At 35.3% G+C, this 18823-nt stretch overlaps 1 protein-coding gene across 4 annotated transcripts in view; it reads left to right on the top strand.

Annotated features, from left to right (window-relative positions):
• The window catches only part of MACROD2 (mono-ADP ribosylhydrolase 2), a 1000449-nt gene that overhangs the window by 528804 nt on the left and 452822 nt on the right, over positions 1-18823 (top strand). The gene's annotated exons all lie outside the window — the stretch shown is intronic.

Raw genomic sequence — 18823 nt, 5'->3', positions numbered from 1 at the left:
CATGCCATACCATTGGGGAGGCGTGTGATTGGCCCTAAATTTATTCTGCAGCAGGACAATGGCCCCAAACATACAGCCAATGTCATTCAAAACTATCTTCAGCGTAAAGAAGAACAAGGAGTCCTGGAAGTGATGATTTGGCCCCCACAGAGCCCTGATCTCAACATCATTGAGTCTGTCTGGAATTCCATGAAGTAGCAGAAAGATTTGAGGCAGCCTACATCCACAGGAGATCTGTGGTTAGTTCTCCAAGATGTTTGGAACAACCTACCTGCTGAGTTCCTTCAAAAACTCTGTGCAAGTGTATTTAGAAGAATTGATGCTGTTTTGAAGGCAAAGGGTGGTCATACCAAATATTGATTTGATTTAGATTTTTCTTCTGCTTGCTCATTTTATAAATTGATAAACATAAACAATTGCAATATATATTTTTGAAAGCATTCTTACTTTACAGCATTTTTTCACACCTGCCTAAAACTTTTGCACAGTACTGTATGTATGGAATAAAACATCCTAAAGGGAAGCTCACTATTGCCATGCTGAAGAAAAAAGTTGTATATGAGATACAATACTATTTATATTCCATGAATAAAGAATGTGTACTGAATAGGAAAAATGCATAAAATGATAGATAGGCAGACAGATGGATAAAAATGATAATTCTTCCTTTATAAAACATGCTAAGTAAATGTGTACTTAAGTCCAAAAATGTGTCAATCCACTATTGTTAGGTCTTTATGCAGGATTCCAAAGTTCTTAGCTTTATATTCAATATTATTCTAGGAATTACATCAAAGGCCTGATATAGGCTGTGCATGGCTAGGGCCTGAATATTGAATCTGGAGCCCAACAACCCACACAGGGCATATTAAGTGGCATGCAAACCTAGGCTTGGATTTGTTGGCGTTTTATTAAAGAATTTCCCCAGCTGAACCAGTCAGACACTACTTTGGGGCTAAGTGACCTTTGATGGCATTAGAGTAGTGATACGTTTGCTCCAGTTCCCTCATGAGTCTCATGTCTTCAAAGGCAACATCTGATAGGTCAGACCAACACACTTAAGAGGGCAGTTGAGGGAGCCATCAGGGGAATGGAACCTTCCTTGAAGTTCCCTCAAACTCACAGGAATCTTTGAATGTAGACAAGTTCTTAGCAGGAATCAGCTGCCATTTCCCAAACTCTGGCATTGTTGAATATTCTCATCAAAGATGAAAGTATGTTCCAATCTGATCACACTCTTTCCAGTAATATTGAGCACAGTTTTGATTTATTAGGATAAGCTTTGTAGGGCTTATTAGCTAATGAGAACTTTGTATTTTGGATCTACAAAATCTCAAAATGTGAGAATATTTTTAAACATGCCTATAGTTTGTTTATCGATAAATGTCTGAACCTTAAGTGCAGATTGATCAGGTTTAATTGTACAAGTAGGTCAAATTAATTATACAGTACAGTAGGCAGCTGCATAGAGCCCTAGAATGTCTATGCTTCCGAAAACATGGAAATATTAGTGCTGTCACTGGATCCATGGCCTTTTCAGTTGAGGAGAAAAAGTATTTAGTTTAATTTCAGAAATAGCCTTCTGGCTACTTAAAGTCTCATCTTGCTTCATTGCCCTCTGAACTACCTGGATATCTGCAGGATACAGCTGGCAAGGCAGGTAATGAAGAACCTACAACCAGACAAGAGCATTTTATTAACACAGACTACAATAGATGCCATCAACAGGTTGGTTCAACACAGGTGTCAAGAATTCCATTACAATAATAGGGCAGAAAAAGAAACTCAGGCTGTAATCCTTGCACCTCAAAATATAGAGCTAAATTCTTAGATTCTGCAGAAATGGCACGTCAGCATAATTAGGACAATTTGATATCTACAGTATAAGACAGTTACTTATCTATCCCCTTGAATCTTCTCAGCTCATGACAGTGTGCCTACATTCTTAGAGAGTTATTGTTGTGCCCAGAGTGGAACTCCTGACAGCATATTCCCTAGAAAAATATCTACCCATAGCTGCATCTTACATACCATGAGACCTAAGACATCCATCTCTCTCCCCACATTAGAGCCTGAAGAAGGTTTCTTAGGCTACTATATTAAAACTTTTCCCATCTTCTGGGGAACTCCACTGTATCAGAGGTCTTCAGATATAAAGTGCTCAGTGTAACCCAGTCATAGTTTGTGCTTTACTATATCAATTTCTTAAATACTTCCTCTACTGAGCCCTTTTAGCAGTGGTTCTTGCTTTGACTCGAGTTTGGCAGAATTCCAAACTTCTTTCTGGATACCCCCAGTGGAGTTGATAGTGAAAACTGTTTAAAAGTATTGTTAAATGCTTTGATAATGATTTTAGTTTGTGGTACATTTGCTATTTATTTAAGTATTAATATTTTATGGAGAGGATTTTTTAGCATTGCATGTTTAATGCTTATTATGGTCAAATAATCCCTAAATCATCACTTGCGTATTTATATTATATTATATATTATATTATATTATATTATATTATATTATATTATATTATATTATATTATATTATATTAATATTATAATATATCTATATATATACACATACACACACACACATACATACAGTATATAATCCCAAACTAGGGAATTAGGAACATTTTACATTATATTTATTCATGCTGCCAAATATTTCAGTTTGTGGTATGGCTTCTATTTGCTATTTAAATCTTGTTACTCTTTTATATCTGAAAGCTTAACTTTGTTAAAATTTCATATACATATGGAAGAATTTAAATTAAAAAAAACCCTTTCTGCATTAAAATGATACAGCATTTGTCATAGTCTATCTGTAATTTGAAGGCCATGTGTGCTTTAACAGAAAGTAACAAAATCTACTGGAGAAAATAAAATAATACCTGTGATGGAATGGAATTATGAAGGCCAGGCTCAGGGAGAAAAACATTTTCTTTCATTTCCTGAGGAGCGTAGGAAATACCAGAGGATGAGACTGGCATCTCCCTGAGGAATTCACAGTGTTGTGGCTGGCATTACTTGGGAGCTGGGGTTTCAGTCTGGGAAGATTCTTGCTAGAGGTTGTAGCTAATAAACATAGCTGGACTGAATTTACATGGTCTCTTGGAGTTCCTTGGGCTAGGCCTGACAATACCTAACTTTGCCCCAAACATATGTGTCTTTATATTTTAAATATTACATTTATAGCTCATCCTCTCACTGAATATGCTAACACAACACAATACACTATGAATCCTGCTTTCCTAAATAGTGATGTATGCAGCCAATGAGCTATATAAAGTTACAGCAAATATGTTTAATTGCTCTCAATCAAGCCAGCATTGGAAGCCATTTTAAGCCAGAATGGAGCATACAAACTTCATTAATACATTTTGTTTTAATAAACTATAGGAACTTGCAAATGTAGACTTGCTTCTTTATTATGTATTTACTTGTGCAATTTATTATCAGTGCAACTGTATCTATGTTGGTTTACTGTACTATTTTTCCTGCATTACAGATGGTGAACCTAAGTTGGAAAGTTATAACTAAAGCTAATAGATATTTTGCTGAGTTGATCTGTTATTACAGAGACCAGTTCATATATCAGTGGATCATAACAGATCACTCTGAAAGCACATCAGGCAGCTGAGAGGCCAATTGAACACACATGGGGATGTGTGCATTTGTGTCTCAATGTGGTAGTTGGGCATAATGTACTACAATCAGTTTTTCTTGTCTAAGCTCCCATTGTGGAAATCATAGAAGGTCAACTTAGCAACCACAGATAAGTTTGTATATGTAGTAGCACTTCACAACCTTGATAGCTAGCTTAGCAGTGGATCCATGTCTAATGAAATTATATGGGGGGGGGGAATTATATGGGGGGGCATGCTGTGGAGCTATATCAGTTCTGCATTTTTCAACACTGTGGGCAACATTGGACTTCTTATAAACAACAATAAATAGTTAGAAAGATGTAACTCTTACCTGTGATACCATTAACTTTTCAAGAGAAAGAGGATTGGTTTCTCATAGATCGAACTCTCTTGAGGTGCCCTGTATTGTGGTCTGCTTTGTGCTGGTCAAGCAATTCAGTGATAAATACCACCTTGGTCAATACAAGGTCACTTTAATGCATTCTGCTTAGCTTTCTTGCTCCTGTAGAGGAAGCAAGAATAAAGCAAGTTCTTTATTTTTGGGAAAGAAAGGTAGAACTGTTTGGCTGCTTCCTGATATCGTTCATTTTTCTTGTTTCTTACCATCTGAAAGAGTTTCAATAATCCTTTACCCATTAGCCTACTATAATGGATAACTATGGTTTGGGATTTATAAGACATTTGCATAGCTTTTCTGTTAAAGTATAGGAGAAATGCTCTCTTCTTTTAAAAATAACCTTATTCAACATTATGTTTGTGAAAGAGTGAAAGTGAATAATCAGTACCTCTAAAAAGGATTACCTTTGAATGTCAGATGAGCAACATCTGAACAATCACCACGTCTACCACCACCAAAGAGAATGGAAGAAACAGTACTGTTTAATATCAAATGTAGAAACACATACTTTTAGAGAGCAAGAAATCTACAGGATGTTTTTAAATAATCTTGACCTGATTTGATATGGAAGCTTTGCATAGTTGCTGGTAAAACCTTCACATTCTTAAATCTGAAAACACGGAAGCCATTTCAGAATGCAGTATGAGGTCATTATACTATTTTATGTGACAAAATTGCCATTTGGAGCTATTCTCTTTGGGAGTTTGGAAAGAAGTATTTATTTACACTGGTGGGGAACTCACTCTCCCTGAGCTGTCACATTATTCCTCTGCAGTGGGAAGATGTCTCCCTAGAAGAGCCAACTGACTCCTTTCCCCTAGAAATAAAAGCAAAAAAGCAAAGACTTTTTTTGCCAAAAAGGGCTCACCGCAGTTAAAAAAAACCTCTTATGTAATTTTGTTTTTTGTTTCCAACAGAAAATAAATCTATTGGAGTTTTTGTGTCTCTTGGTGTGTAGGTTTTTATATAATTAAAGTTGCTGTACAGTTTGATAATCATGATTGGAATATCTCCAGAGAGGGTATCCGTCTTACAGGTATCACCAGCTCCTGTGCTGAAAACACTGGTAGTCATAGGAGAGGATAAGATAAAAGTTGCATTTTTATTGCAACATGAGTAACATATAAAAAAAGACAACGAGGCACGTTAGACTTTTTGACCAAGCAGGGATTTTCACCCTGATCTCTCTACTTCTATTTTATCCAGTATAACAACCCTGGCTTACCATATGTACTTTATTCATTCATTTATTTATTTAATTTAATTTAATTTAATTTAATTTAATTTTATTTATTTATTTTCAGATTTATATATGCCACCCATCTCACTATACAAATGACTCTAGGAGGCACTGCAGATAAAACAGTAACGGTCAAGGCATATTAGAACTATCCCCTGGAAGTCATGATTCGGACCTCTAGATAACCAATCCAATGTTTTCTCTCTTGTGGTTTTCAGTGATTACCACGTTTTCTCCAGCAATGTAAAAATTAGTTGGAAAAGACTTTCGTGATAAATTCCCACATTTATGCTAGCCAGTAAGGGGAATGATGATATCTTTATTTTTCATTTGCTACTGTGATTTAGCTCACTTAAGTTGTTGAAAGCTTGGTAGATGGGATGTGAGAGATGTACATATACCTTCCCTTTGCGGTATTGGTCTCATGTGAAGCCTGCATAGAGATTGCCTTGTCTGTGCTGGAACCCTCCAGAAATATTGGGAGTACCATTACCAAAATTCCCAGATGGTATGGCCAAAGACCATGTTGGCTGGGAATTCCAGGAGCTGCAGTCCAAATATATTTGGTGAACACTGGTATGGGTAAGCTAACTGATGAGGATCTCACCATACATCACCTTTGTATCATGGTTTTAATTCATGGAACATAATGGGGTTTATATTGTGTTATTAACTCATAAGATGCAACTGCAGCAGGGAGATTTTGATTTACCCATGACAATGGATATGCTGAGTGGATATTCGAATGCAAATCGTTGCAGTCTGTTGAAAAGTCCAAGACATAATTTACCGCATGTCTTAAAATAAGATACCAACTTTTCTTTACTTCAGTTCTAGGCATCTAGAATGTCTGCAGTGAAAGCAGATGGCATTCGTTTCTGATTTGTAGTATCCATACAGTGTGATGGGGGAAAAGCAGATTGAAAATCCCTCTCAAAATCCTGAAGCTGTTGTGTGAGGCTTGCAACTGTGCCTGAGTGTTGGTTGGACCACAGTGATGGATTACGTTTCACATCAGAGAAGCCAATGTTGCTTCAGAAGTCTCATTGCTGGCATATAGCTTCTGAAGCTTGGTTTAATGTCCTTCATTTACAATTCCTCTGGTAGTGCTTCAAACCCTTTTTCAAAGATAGGACTGTCCTTGTACTTTCTAACGAAGGGATCTTCAAACAATAGGAAGACTAAAACATATTTTCTTTATTTGGGTTTGCTTTTTCAGAGAACAGCTGTTTCAAACTATGTGTCTTTTTTCCTGTTCTCAGAGCCAAATTATCCTTTCTGCCTGACAGTTGTCTGCTTTGGATTTTGTGCCAAAAAGTCATCCTTCAGTTCTGTTGAGATTTCAAAAGCATATTGGCAATGGCATATCTGCACCTCTGCTTCCTATCTCTTTGGCATCAGCTGTCCCTTCCCAACTGCTTTTCAAGGAAAAATGGCATCAGTTATACCCTTAGACTTCATGTACAGTTTAGCTTCTGAGGCATTCAGAATTTTCAGACATTCCAGCCCTGATTAAAAAATAGTGAATTGGAGCCAGAGTATTCCAAATAATCCTACTAGCAGAAAGGTGAAAGAGGCCATTTTCACTGATTTCTGATTCCTCCTATACTTTGAGTAGGCCTCCAGTCTTCAGTGTCATAGAAGGCTTCTGAGGGAATGATGATAAGATCTTTTCCTCTTCAACTCAGTAGAATTATTCCCGTTAGAAACTGACTCCAAAGTGAAAGAAACCTTCCATTCTCAAGAGGCAAATGGAAGCATACTCCTTTGTTGCTATCACCTGAAAGGAGTAATTATGGCCCCATCCATATCAGGGTTTAAATGGATTAAATGCAACAGCAAATGCATGCAGATAGCACAAGAACTATAATAATGCATAGACAAATATTATAATTTCTTCACAGCCATCCACATTCCTTTTTGAAGTTTGTGTAACTGGTTTGCATGACTAGACCAGGGAAATAAAAAAAGTGGCAGTATTGAATGGTAATTATTTGAAATTATTTGGCACCAGAATGCAGCTGTTTTCTCAATGAATGTTGCACAAATTTGCTTTGTCAATTGATTTTTGACAGAAAAATGTAGGTGTCATGTTGAAAAAACTTAATGGATTTCTCCAGTTTTATATATCTGACGTGGTCAGGAGATTCTGCAGAAATCTTACATAATTAGCAGCCGCTTTTCATTAAAATAGTGCAGGTTTTTGTACTATCACTTTTTGTGTGATTGCTCAACAGTGTTCCTCTGGATAACACACTGTAGCAAACTAACGTTGCAGTTGATATATTCACCCATAATAAGCTAGGAATAGTGACTTACAAAACTACAAAGTGAGCAAGCAGTTGGTTCATGCGTACATCTCATTTACTTCTGTTTTTGTGAATGGGTAAATAAACTTAGTGTGTTGTTCATATCCAAAATTAAGCCTTACTGAAACCAAACTACTAAAGTTTGTCACTTTTATGTCATACACGCATGCACATACACACAAACTTATATATGAGACACAGAGTCAGAAAGAGGAGTGGGTACATCTTATCAATAGATATTACTATTGCATATTATGTTGTACGAAAACCTAATTTAACAAGTGGATACAAGTAGTCCTTGCTTAACGACCACACTTGAGACCAGAATTTAGGCCGCTAAGTGGTGCAGTCATTAAACAAATCATCACATGGCCAGACCCAATTTTATGACCTTTTTTGTAGTTGTTAAGCAAATCATGGTTGTTAAGTGAATCTCACGGTTGTTAAGGGAATTGTGCAGTTCCCCATTGATTTTGCTTGCTGGAAGCCAGCTGGGAAGGTTGCAAATGGTGATCATGTGACCTTAGGACGCTGCAACTGTCATAAGTGCATGCTGGTTGCCAAGTGCCTGGATCACAATCATGCAACCGTGAGGGTGCTGCAACAGTCGTAATTTTGGGCATTGGTCATAAGTCACTTTTTAGTGCTGTTGCAAGTTCAAACAGTCAATAAATGAATGGTCATTAAAAGAGGACTACCCATTTAGGTATTTTCTTATGCTATGTGATTTCTGAAGGGCTGTTGAAACTAGTAACAATTCAGTAGCCTTATTAATTATATTTCATTAGTTCTTAATTTATTAAAGTAACAGTTGAAAATTCTGATTTCATTTATTTTGTAGGTTTCTGACACTTTATATTTCTCAACACTTAAAAAACAACTATTGCCTATAAGAGTTGTGATTCTTCGGAAACTCCAAGTCACTTAGAGTATATTCTTCTTCTTAGCAATATATTTCATTAAGTGCATAAATAATACTCAGAAAACCAGATTTAAAATCACATTTACAATTTGGGATTATTGCCAAAAGAACTGCACATTGTCCTTTACAAAAACATAGGTCTTGCTTTGATAACGCAAACATTCTGTTGGCAAGTCTGTCTTGAGTTTTGGAAGCTCTCAGTGATTATGAGGATCACTACTGTTATCAATGGTGGTGTTACCAAGGCCAGACTTTGAGACACAAGTTCAGGGCCCCACTCAGCACAATGAACAAGAGGATCAAAGCAAAGCTAGTTTATAACATTTGGAAGTTGTGAGCCCTTTGAGGCAGGCCAGTTCAGGAAATAGCCACCACAAGAATTACTAGAATTTATTGATACAAGCTATAACAACTGAAAATGTTGAAGGTCTGACAGCATTTCCCCTTCCCTCTCTCTTATACCAAAGAGAGTAAAGGTGGGACAATTTCAAGTTTCTTCCTTAGGTTTTCTTGTTTTCCTGCACTGAGTACATGTTCTGCTAATGGTCTCCACATGTCTTCTCCAATGTCATCTCTGTGCTCCTCTAAAGATGTGAATGAAATAATATCTATCACCCTATGCGTGTGGTTTCTTCTTTTTTATTGTTCCATTGTCCTAAATGAATATCATAGTCTAATGGTCTGGGTGTTGACTCCAGTGATTCAGGACCTAGCCAAGGACCTAAGAGTCATGGAGGTATTGCTGTAAGAGGTATACTGTTCCACATAAGGTAGTCTTTAGCAAAATTAGTGGTGTCAAGTATGATAAGTTAAAAATTTCTAAATATTTGGTGAATCCTTTGGATTCAGTAATCCCTGGTGTATTATATTATAAATGCCTATCAGTTTGAATTTTGAAGTCCCACAACATTTTGATATTATTTTGCAAAACTTTTTTAGGCACATGGTCTCAGTAGTTTTTGTAAGCAGTAAAGCTAAATTTTCTTCATAATATCCAGTGAACAATATTTGCAGTCCTATCATAGCATTCTTTGTACTTTGTTAGAGCAATTTTACTATACCCACTAATAAGATTATCTATGTTTTTTCTGTAACTTTATTTAATCAGCATTTGTAACTGTTATAAGAGTGTTCAAATTTGGCTTTCTTTTTTAAGTATTCTGGATTTCAACCACAATTACTGTATATTAGATTTATATATGCTTTTTCTTCAGTATCACTGATACATTGGCCATGGAGTAGTTTGCTTTTTCAGGTGTTAATCTGACTTCAGATTATTTCCTTATTGTATTCTGATTTAGTTTCTGTTGCCTTCAGGAGTCTTTCCTTACAAATTTCTATAACTAAAGCTTCTTTACTTTTCTTGATGCAACAATTCCGACTAGGTTTTCTTTCTCTGATGGTTTGTTTTATTTGCAATAGTTCTCTACCATCTTTATTTCTGGGTGTGAATAACCTGTAAATATCACTTTTTGGCCAAAATGCATTGGTATTAATTTCCTTGTTCGTTTGTTTTTTAATCAAGATTGTCCAATTTATCTATATATAAATTACAAGGACTGTCCAAATGTTTGTTGTTTTATATTTCTGCCAGAAGTTTTGGTTTAAAATGATTTCAGACTCATTTGATATAATTTGAACTAGTAGACTTTTTAACTTGATTGTGCAATAAATCAAAAGTTTCCATTATTCACATGTATTGTACTCTTCTTCAGGAGTCAGATGTCTAGTGGCATTTCTGTTTATTAGCTGTAGCCCATCTTATAATCTTACTGCCTTCAAGGGTCAAAGGAGCACTTTTGTCTGGGCCAAATTTCATTCCTAAATCTTCACTATGGAAGTGAATAGTGGGCAGTGTCCAACAGAGATTTACTTTCAGTTTTGGATTTAGTATAAATTTAGACCATTCTTCTTTAAAAAAAAGTATTTATTTTCAGGCTTTGATTTGTGAGTTTCTATCCAGAGACTTTGATATTGTTCAGGATACTTGTGAGTGGAATCACTGCCAGTTCAAAGAATAAGGGTAACAATGAGATTCTTCTAATACTTTTGCTTATTCCAAAAATTTCCATGCTTTTTCAAACACACAATGGGGATGTTGATCCAAATGCCTTTCTATGGTTTCATCCAGCCATAAAAAGGTTCATTTTTCTTTTGAGTTTTTAAGGATCATTTTGTCAAGTAGTGGGTTTTTTGTGCCATGTGAATTTTTGCAGGTTCCCTTTAGATCCACTGGGAAGAGAGTGTTTTCTTTCGAATAAGCATATCCTAGATTTGTTATTATTCCAGTAAACAACTTGAATGTTATAGGCAGGCAAGCTATAGGCCTGTGGTTATCAGGATCAGTTCCAAGTGCTTTTCTCTACTAGAAATGGTCTTCCAGATGTCATACAGTCTTACTTTTTGTTGCTTTCAGCTGTATTGCTAGCCTGGAGTGTAGGCTTGTCAGGCATTTGAGCCAAAAGCTATGTAGTTCAACTTTTCCTGGGGAACTCCAGTTTCTTTATTTTTCTGACTTGCCTTTGAACCATTTCTTTGGTTATTCTACTTTTTTCATTACTGTAGTTTTTTATCCAGTTATTTCCTAACTTTGTTGATCCATTTTTTTTTTTTACTGTGTTGTTTACCATTTCCCCAGAAAGTTTTCCAATATTCAGTGGTTTTTTTTTTTCTTTATCAGGATTTGTAGCTGTTTCATATTTTTCTTGGCCAGCTTCCGATTTTTACAGACCAAATGTTGATTAACCCAATATGATTTTTATTTTAAACCAATTTTTTTCTCCTTTCCTGTCTTTGAATTTTTCTGTGCTACCGCTACCATTTGTTGCCTCACTTCTGAAACTTATGTAATGGTCTTTGGCCCAATAGTGTATCATTTTATAAAGCTGAACTTGACTTTTTCATTTTAAATAGAACTTTGTTTTACATTCTTCAGATTGCTCAAATCTCTCTCTTCATTTTTTTACTTTCTGTTCTAGGTGAATTTTCCACTTTAGCTTTCTATTTATAAATGCCTTTCATTTCCTTATTTTAAGTTCAAGTTCTATTGTTACAATATAAGTAGTAGAGTACATAAGTTGATTGGTTTCTTTAAGAAATTCTATTGGAATTGCTTTGATTGCCATGTTAATGGCATTCAAAACATTAGCCAAATATTTTCTTTTTATTTGCTGTAATGGTGGTAATTCATATTATTTCTGGTTCTTTCATCTGACTTTTGATTTTCTCAGCCAATTCCATTTGCCAAATGGTTAGCCATAGAGCTTCTGTTTTCTGAGTTATTCACTGTTCTTGTAGATCAGAATTACATTCTTCTTTAGTTTCAACAATTACAGTCACTGTTAGTTGTCCAAAATTCAAAGTATCTGTAATTTCAGTTTGTTCAGATAACATACAGTTCTTTTTGCTGTCCACTCAGTAGCCTCCAACTCAGAGAAAATCTTGCTTTTCAGAATAACATGTCTCTATTCAGTAATAGTCTGTGAATTCCTGTTTCCAAATATGAAACATTTGCCTTTAAAATATCCTTTCTAATGGCCTCTATTGGTGGTAAGATTCCATAATCCATTTGTTTTCTTGTCTAACTTTTTCATTTTTGTTCATCTACCACTTATTTTGCAGTTCCTTGCCCCAGTTGCCTAGCTGAGGGAATCAAGCCCTGTAACCCACTTGTCACCTGATGCCCAGGAGTCAAAGCATCAGATGTGGCCCTTTTTGACCCAGGCAACTGTCAATTCAGTATTCAGATTTGTTTTCTAGTTTTCATCATTGCAAATAGGTTGTGAGATCTTTCTTTCATGGGTGATCTTTCTAGGAGCTAGGCTCCCACCAGCAAAGTTCTCAACATTATTGGACCACACAACCCCTGCCATCATCTCACAATGAAAAAAGGATCAACAAATAGAGCAAACTTAAATCACTTGGAAGTAAACAAAGCAATACCTGTATGTGGTTGATTATTACTATGATTATTATCTTTGTGTGTGTGCATATGTGTATTCTTGCATGTGAGAAAGAATAAGTGTAAGGGAGAAAATTAAATGCAGAATTTACAATTATTTAATTATGTTATAGCTCTTGTTAGAGGCTGATAAAGAACATTAAAAACCTCTTCTTTTGCTATTTTAATTGCATATTTTCTTTCTGTAGTTGAATTGTCCTTATTTTTTAATGATTTCAAGATTGGCCATGTTGCAGCCTCAATCCTTTTTAGTTTTAGCTGTTTGTTCATTCATTCATTCATTCATTCATTCATTCATTCATTCATTCATTCATTCATTCATTCCTGTATGTCAGGGATAGAAAATTTGCTTATTCATATTGTCAGTGCTATCAGCTTATGAAGAGAGGGCTTTTCTTTCCCTCTTGATGAACCCAAGAAGGCCATGCCCTCTGCCCAATAGCCTCTAGCAGCTTTCATATAACACTGGCTTGAAGTAATAGGCGGGCTGTCTTAGGAGTTTTTAGCTGCGATAAGCTATTCAGAATAAGTCCTTTTTAAAAAACAGCCTTTTAAAAAGATACAGAAACTGTGACCAATGATGGATACTTTTCCTATGACCTCTAAAATAGAGATGGCATCTTTGTTGTATGAGAGGAGTGTTTATAGCTTGGTAAGACATTTAAAAAAAAGATTGGAAATAAGTTCTTCGTAGTATGAAAGCAATAGTAGCAATGACATTCTTTTAAACTCTTTTAGCTGAGTTAATGAAAGTACAGCAGCTTCTTTTACTTTGTTTCTCATTGGTCATATCCATAATTCTAATCTAAAGGGTTTCTGGTATTTAAATTTCAAAGACAGATTACTGGCTTCCAAACAGAAGGTGGTTGATTCAAAACAATGGTCTGCTCTGTTAAGAATGTGTATCAGTCATGCTTTTGTTTTCTCTTTTACAACTGTATTCGAATATCACATTTAAGAAGAAATGATCTAAGGGGCATTAAGTTGATTGATTGCCAGACTCTGATTATAGTCTCTTTCTCTTACTGTGCAATCCTCTCTGCTTGTTTACTGAAAAATAATTTTCACTGTGTTCATTGGTGATTGCTATCAGATAAGACAGTATCTTGGATCACAGCTTTAAATTTCTTACTGATTTTGAGAGACTTATCAGCCCTATAAAGGATTGGGGCAAATGGAATTCAGTAGAAGAGGCTGTCCCACTTGAATCAAAAGAGCTTACAAAATCTTGGTATGAGTCATCAGAACATTAGAAAAGTCCTGCTGCTTCAGGCTAAGGCCCAGCTGGTCTAGCATAATGTGGCACACAAAGATGTATCACAAGCAGGACATAAGGATGAGAGCCTTTGGCTACTGCTATTCCACAGCAGCTGGCATTTATGGCAAGCTAACTGGTTCAAGAGGTGGTATATGATTGTCAAAACTAGTAGCCATTGGTAGCCTGACCCTCCATGAATTTGTCACACTCACTTTCAAAATCATATTTTCATTTTTGCTTCTCTTTTTCATTGTCTGCAAAAAAGGGAGGAAAAGGGTCCGCAAAAATGTGTGTTTCTTGTTCATGAAACAAACTGAACCACATTATACAATTAAATTATTAAGACAGCTTATGTAATGAGAAAAATGGGAAATTGAGTCTAAAAATTAGGATATGCAGTCCATATTTCTGAGTAGTCCTTCAAATCAGACTGCAGGCAGTAAATGCTTCTTCAGATATAAAACAAGAGACAAGTCCTTCAAACGATTGCATAATTGATGGAGAATGGGTGTCTTTCCACCCTGTAGGTGTGTGTGTGTGTTTTGTTATCATAAAAGTGTGCAATATCCTTTTCCATTTTCTGTTAGCATCCAAATCATAGTTGTATAAATCAAAAGAACATAAAGATGTACAAAAATCAATGACTCCTCCAGAACAACATTAATATGTGAAATAACTTTTCTGTAGAAGGTGATCTCTACTACATGCATTTTGAGCACATCTCCAAACCCACCATTTTCTTTAAAAACAGATGTATAGATCCAATAAACATGAAGTAATTTTTTTGTTGAATTAACATTAATTGCAATTTTAAATTCACAGAAATGTAACATGTAGATCCTCAATTGTTAATGTGCCAGATATTTCAATTTCTTGTTCCATGCCTTCTATACTCTTGAACACCTATAGTATTTTAGTGTATTCTAACAGCTGTTTATAAATAGCTTTCATAAGCCTTTTATCACACATAGGATAAACTTAAATCCTCTAGAGCTAGAGGGGAGTTCTCAACTGCTGGCCCATATATTGACAAAAAAATGTTTAACTTTTTCATAAACTCCCCAAATAAAAATGCTCAAATGAAAAAAAAAATCTTCATTTGATCTTATTAATTATGTAACGGACACCCATGGCAAACCAAATTTTCGGAGATTCTCATTAAATCAGAATGCTAACCTGTAACTTAATCTTTTTGTATCTAGTACCAGCTCTTTATCATAGGATCATTGGGTTGGAAGGGGCAGTCAACAAAATGGGTATGCAGATATACCCAGTTCAGTGCTAACTCAGCATCTTGAAAAATCTTCCATTTCTATTCCATGGTTAACATCTACCTGGACTCTACTCCTTTGCTTTCCTTAAAATTTTTATTTATCTCTTCTAAGAAACTTAATTTCAGTGCCATTATATCTTTACAAGTCAAGAGCTACCTAATGTTTTATATTATAAAGTAAAATGTATGTGATACTTTGATTCCTTAGTTTATAAAATTGTCCATAAAGGAGAGCTGCACAACACATTTGAAAGAGATGTTTCACAACACTGAGGAGCATTTACAATGTCCTTTTACCCATGCTTCTTCAAATGCTATAGCTGCTTTAACAATCCAAAAAGTTGTGCTCCCTCACATTGTAAAGTGTTTCTTTGAAATCTTAGCTCACATGTACATGTTACTATGAGTTGTAAGTGTGAAAAGACATTAGAGAGTTTTCCTAGTAAAAAAACCACAACAGTGGTATTTCTGTGTAGACAAAGTTCAAGTTTTTCTGAAATGTTGTATTCCTTAATATGTATCTGTGGATAAGTATCTCTACTCTTTGCAGTCGCTATTATATTTTTGTTCTTCCTAAAGCTTTGTATTGTATTGCTGTATGCCTTGTAAATGAATTATGGTTGCTGCACTAACATATTACTAGCCATGTTTTTATATATGAGTAAAATACTATAATTATAATAAAAGTTCTCTACAATTTAACATCAAGTATATACTATGTGTGTAAGACTCCAGGAAGGATTCAGGCCTTAAAGTGGAACAACTTGTTCCAAGAGAGATTTCTGTGCATCCAGTCACTTGACCAACACATGGCAGAAACAAGACAGTGGCTTTTTACAGCTCAGTAGCAGCTTATGTTTCAAAATTTCTGTCATTTAATCAGGAAGCATCTAAATGCCAAGTATTCAGTATTTTAGAGGGATTCCCCAGTTGTGAGAATATTTCAGCTGGAATATAAACCAGAACTGTACTGGTGTGACAGGTTATTTCAGTTTGCAGCAAAGATTAAGATTTTTTAAAAAGAATCTTAAAAGCAGTTTGTATCTGAAAAGAAAGGCATTATAAAAGCTGACGCTGGTGATGTGAGAGCTCCTAATTCCCACACCAGAGAAAGCTGTTTAGTGAACAAGGGGCAGATGGCAGAGAGTTTCAAGGCAGAGAAATGAGCAGCAAAGTTTGTTAATTTAACAAGGAGGATGAGACTCAAGATGTGAACCTTGGGACTGACATATAGCAACATACAGGACAGGTTTCCTATGTGCTACTGTACACAGAAGTTCTTGGTACGTAGATGCCTTGTTAAGATGACTCACATCCCATGTCACAACACTCACCGACATAATAGCTGATAGAAATACATACCATACACACACAGAGAATTTTGAAAAGACAATATTCAATATGTACAAATTCCAAAAATATTTTTATAAAAAATAATTATTTTAAATACCATTTAAGCAGCCCAGAAAGATGCATCTAATTGGCACAATTTGAGTTGACTTCCCCCTCCCAAGAAAGAAAGGCATGCAATAATATAACCAAACATTTAAAAGGGAAAAAACCAAGTTTTAAACCAAGTAGATATTTATTTAAAATAACTGTGATCCAAACATATAATTAATTTTTTTTTTCCATTCAGTTGGATGACCTAGAGGAGACCTTTCTGCTTTCCAGAACATTCTGTTGTCTAATCTATTAGAATTAGAAAACAATCTGAAAAAGTATTTCCATTGTGCTGGAAAACATCTTTGATACCCCTCCATAATAACAAAGAAGCAGAATCTAAGCAGAAACTTGGTTTTAGGCCAGAGAGAAATTGCTTTGCAGTTTTTTGTTTTTACCCAGGTATTCTGATAATAATCAGGAAATACAGCTAGGTAGTTGATATAATTCTGAAAATTTCTTTCTTTGGCCATTTTTTAGCACAGAAAGAAGCCCATCTAAGTCTTTTGTACAGTTAGCCTACCAAGACTTCTTGTAAGCTCTCCCTGCATTTGAATTAATTAAAGTGCTGTTCTTTAGCTGTAAATCTTAAGAATTCAACAGTAAATTACTGAAAATTCCCATGAGATATGGCGTGAAGACCTGGAATCTCTTGATCTCTAACTGAAGTCCATTGGCTGATAACGTTTCCGCCTTTCTTGATAAAAGCAATGGGATGTCCGTTTTCTATACAGTTAGCAATCTCCCAAGTATTTATCTGCTCCATCATTGTCCTTCTTGATTTGTAAAGTCTGATTAATTTTCGGTGATGTTGTTATAGAAGTTCCAGAAGCTGCTTGCTCATCTTCTCTTCAGGAGATCCTACTTTCTGTTTTTGGCTGGAATTGTAGCAACAGATGCTTGAAATAAACCTATCAAGTCTTTAATTCCTTTAAATTCAACGGTTATGTTTTTATCTGCTTTTTGAAGATAAGGTAGTATGTTTTCAGAATTTTCTTTGGCAAATAGAGAAGAAGACGGCACTTCTGCTGATACCTCACTGTGGGTTAGTGTTGGGTTTCTCTCCTTTTGAAGCCATATACACAGCTGGTAAGCTGCTTCTCAAGTAGACTGACATAAACCAAGATTAGGCACATATGTATATATTCTAATAAAGGGTATGTGCAGTTTTTTAGATGAAAAACAATCCTCATAGTGGACTTATTCAATTTGTCCTGCCAAATAATTGTTTGATTATCTCTTTTCACACCTTTTCCTGATCTACAATGTCCATTTTTGAGGTGCAAAACCAGACATTTCCAACTTTGTATGAAGTTCTATCTTGAGTCATTTGCATGACCAAAAAATGTTCTTCTAAGAGTGACAGATAGCATATAACAAAGCAGATGACTGTCTTTGGATCACTGGCAAAATAAAATTTAACAAAGCCTCATTTTGGCAGATTCTTTGTGAAATGATTATCTTATTCCATAGTGGATGCTCTTCTTTTTCTCTGTGCACAGTCTGATGCTATTTAAATTCAGAAGGTTATTTTCAGTTTCTGTCATCTGCTCCCCTTCCTCTTCTGTGTATAAAAATCAAATATTTTTTTACTATGGAAATAAGCATCCAAAATATTTGTTTGATTTCCTTCTGCTTCTAGGAGGTTCTTTATAGGCTTCAACTATTGCATTCTTTATTTTTTATAAAGAACATCCATCATAGGAATCATAAAATCTTTTTATATCCTTTGTGCTCTATTAAGTTTGCTCTGAAACAGAAGATTTCTAATGAGAAATTAAGAAGTCAGTGTTACCTTTGTCTGATTTGATTTTTATGTTCCTACTGAAGTAGGAAATATAAACTACATAACTGTTTTCAGGTCTATTGACATTTTAAGTGATCTGTGTTTCCCACTGCCAATATAATGCTATATCTGAAGGCTGGAGTGGCTCTGATCAGGAGCCTCTCACTATTCATGGAAAGTAGTAATCCAATGTGTTCTCCAAGCAATGTATAAATTCAGTCTCCTCCTGGGAATTTGACCCTTGAAAGGTATAAATGTGGTCTCTTTGAATACAGCAATCTTAAAGAATTGGTTCTCTTAATGCAGAATTGCTATACAGTACTAAGGGTCTTAGGAATGACATTAGCACACTATTTTAAAACAGCTACAATAACAGCTGATTATGCCTGCATAGGATGGATAGGTTTCAATGGAATATTGTAATTTTTCTTTGGGCTATAATGTCTTCTGTAGTGTGGACTCAGAATGAGAATTCACATGGATTTAGAGGGGAAGCTAATTCTCTCCGTTTCTTATTCTTTTTGAATATCGTGGAACAATTTCGACTACTTCTTTTCAACAGAAAAAAAAAAAAGAGAGAGGCTTAAGTC

The sequence above is a fragment of the Python bivittatus genome, unplaced genomic scaffold, assembly GCF_059951505.1.
Source record: "Python bivittatus isolate LINGU-HERP-01145 unplaced genomic scaffold, Pbiv_v1 ctg000020_np1212, whole genome shotgun sequence".
Taxonomy (NCBI): Eukaryota; Metazoa; Chordata; class Lepidosauria; order Squamata; family Pythonidae; genus Python; species Python bivittatus.
The sequence above is the reverse complement of the archived record's forward strand: the minus strand, read 5'-3'. Positions and strand labels throughout refer to the sequence as shown.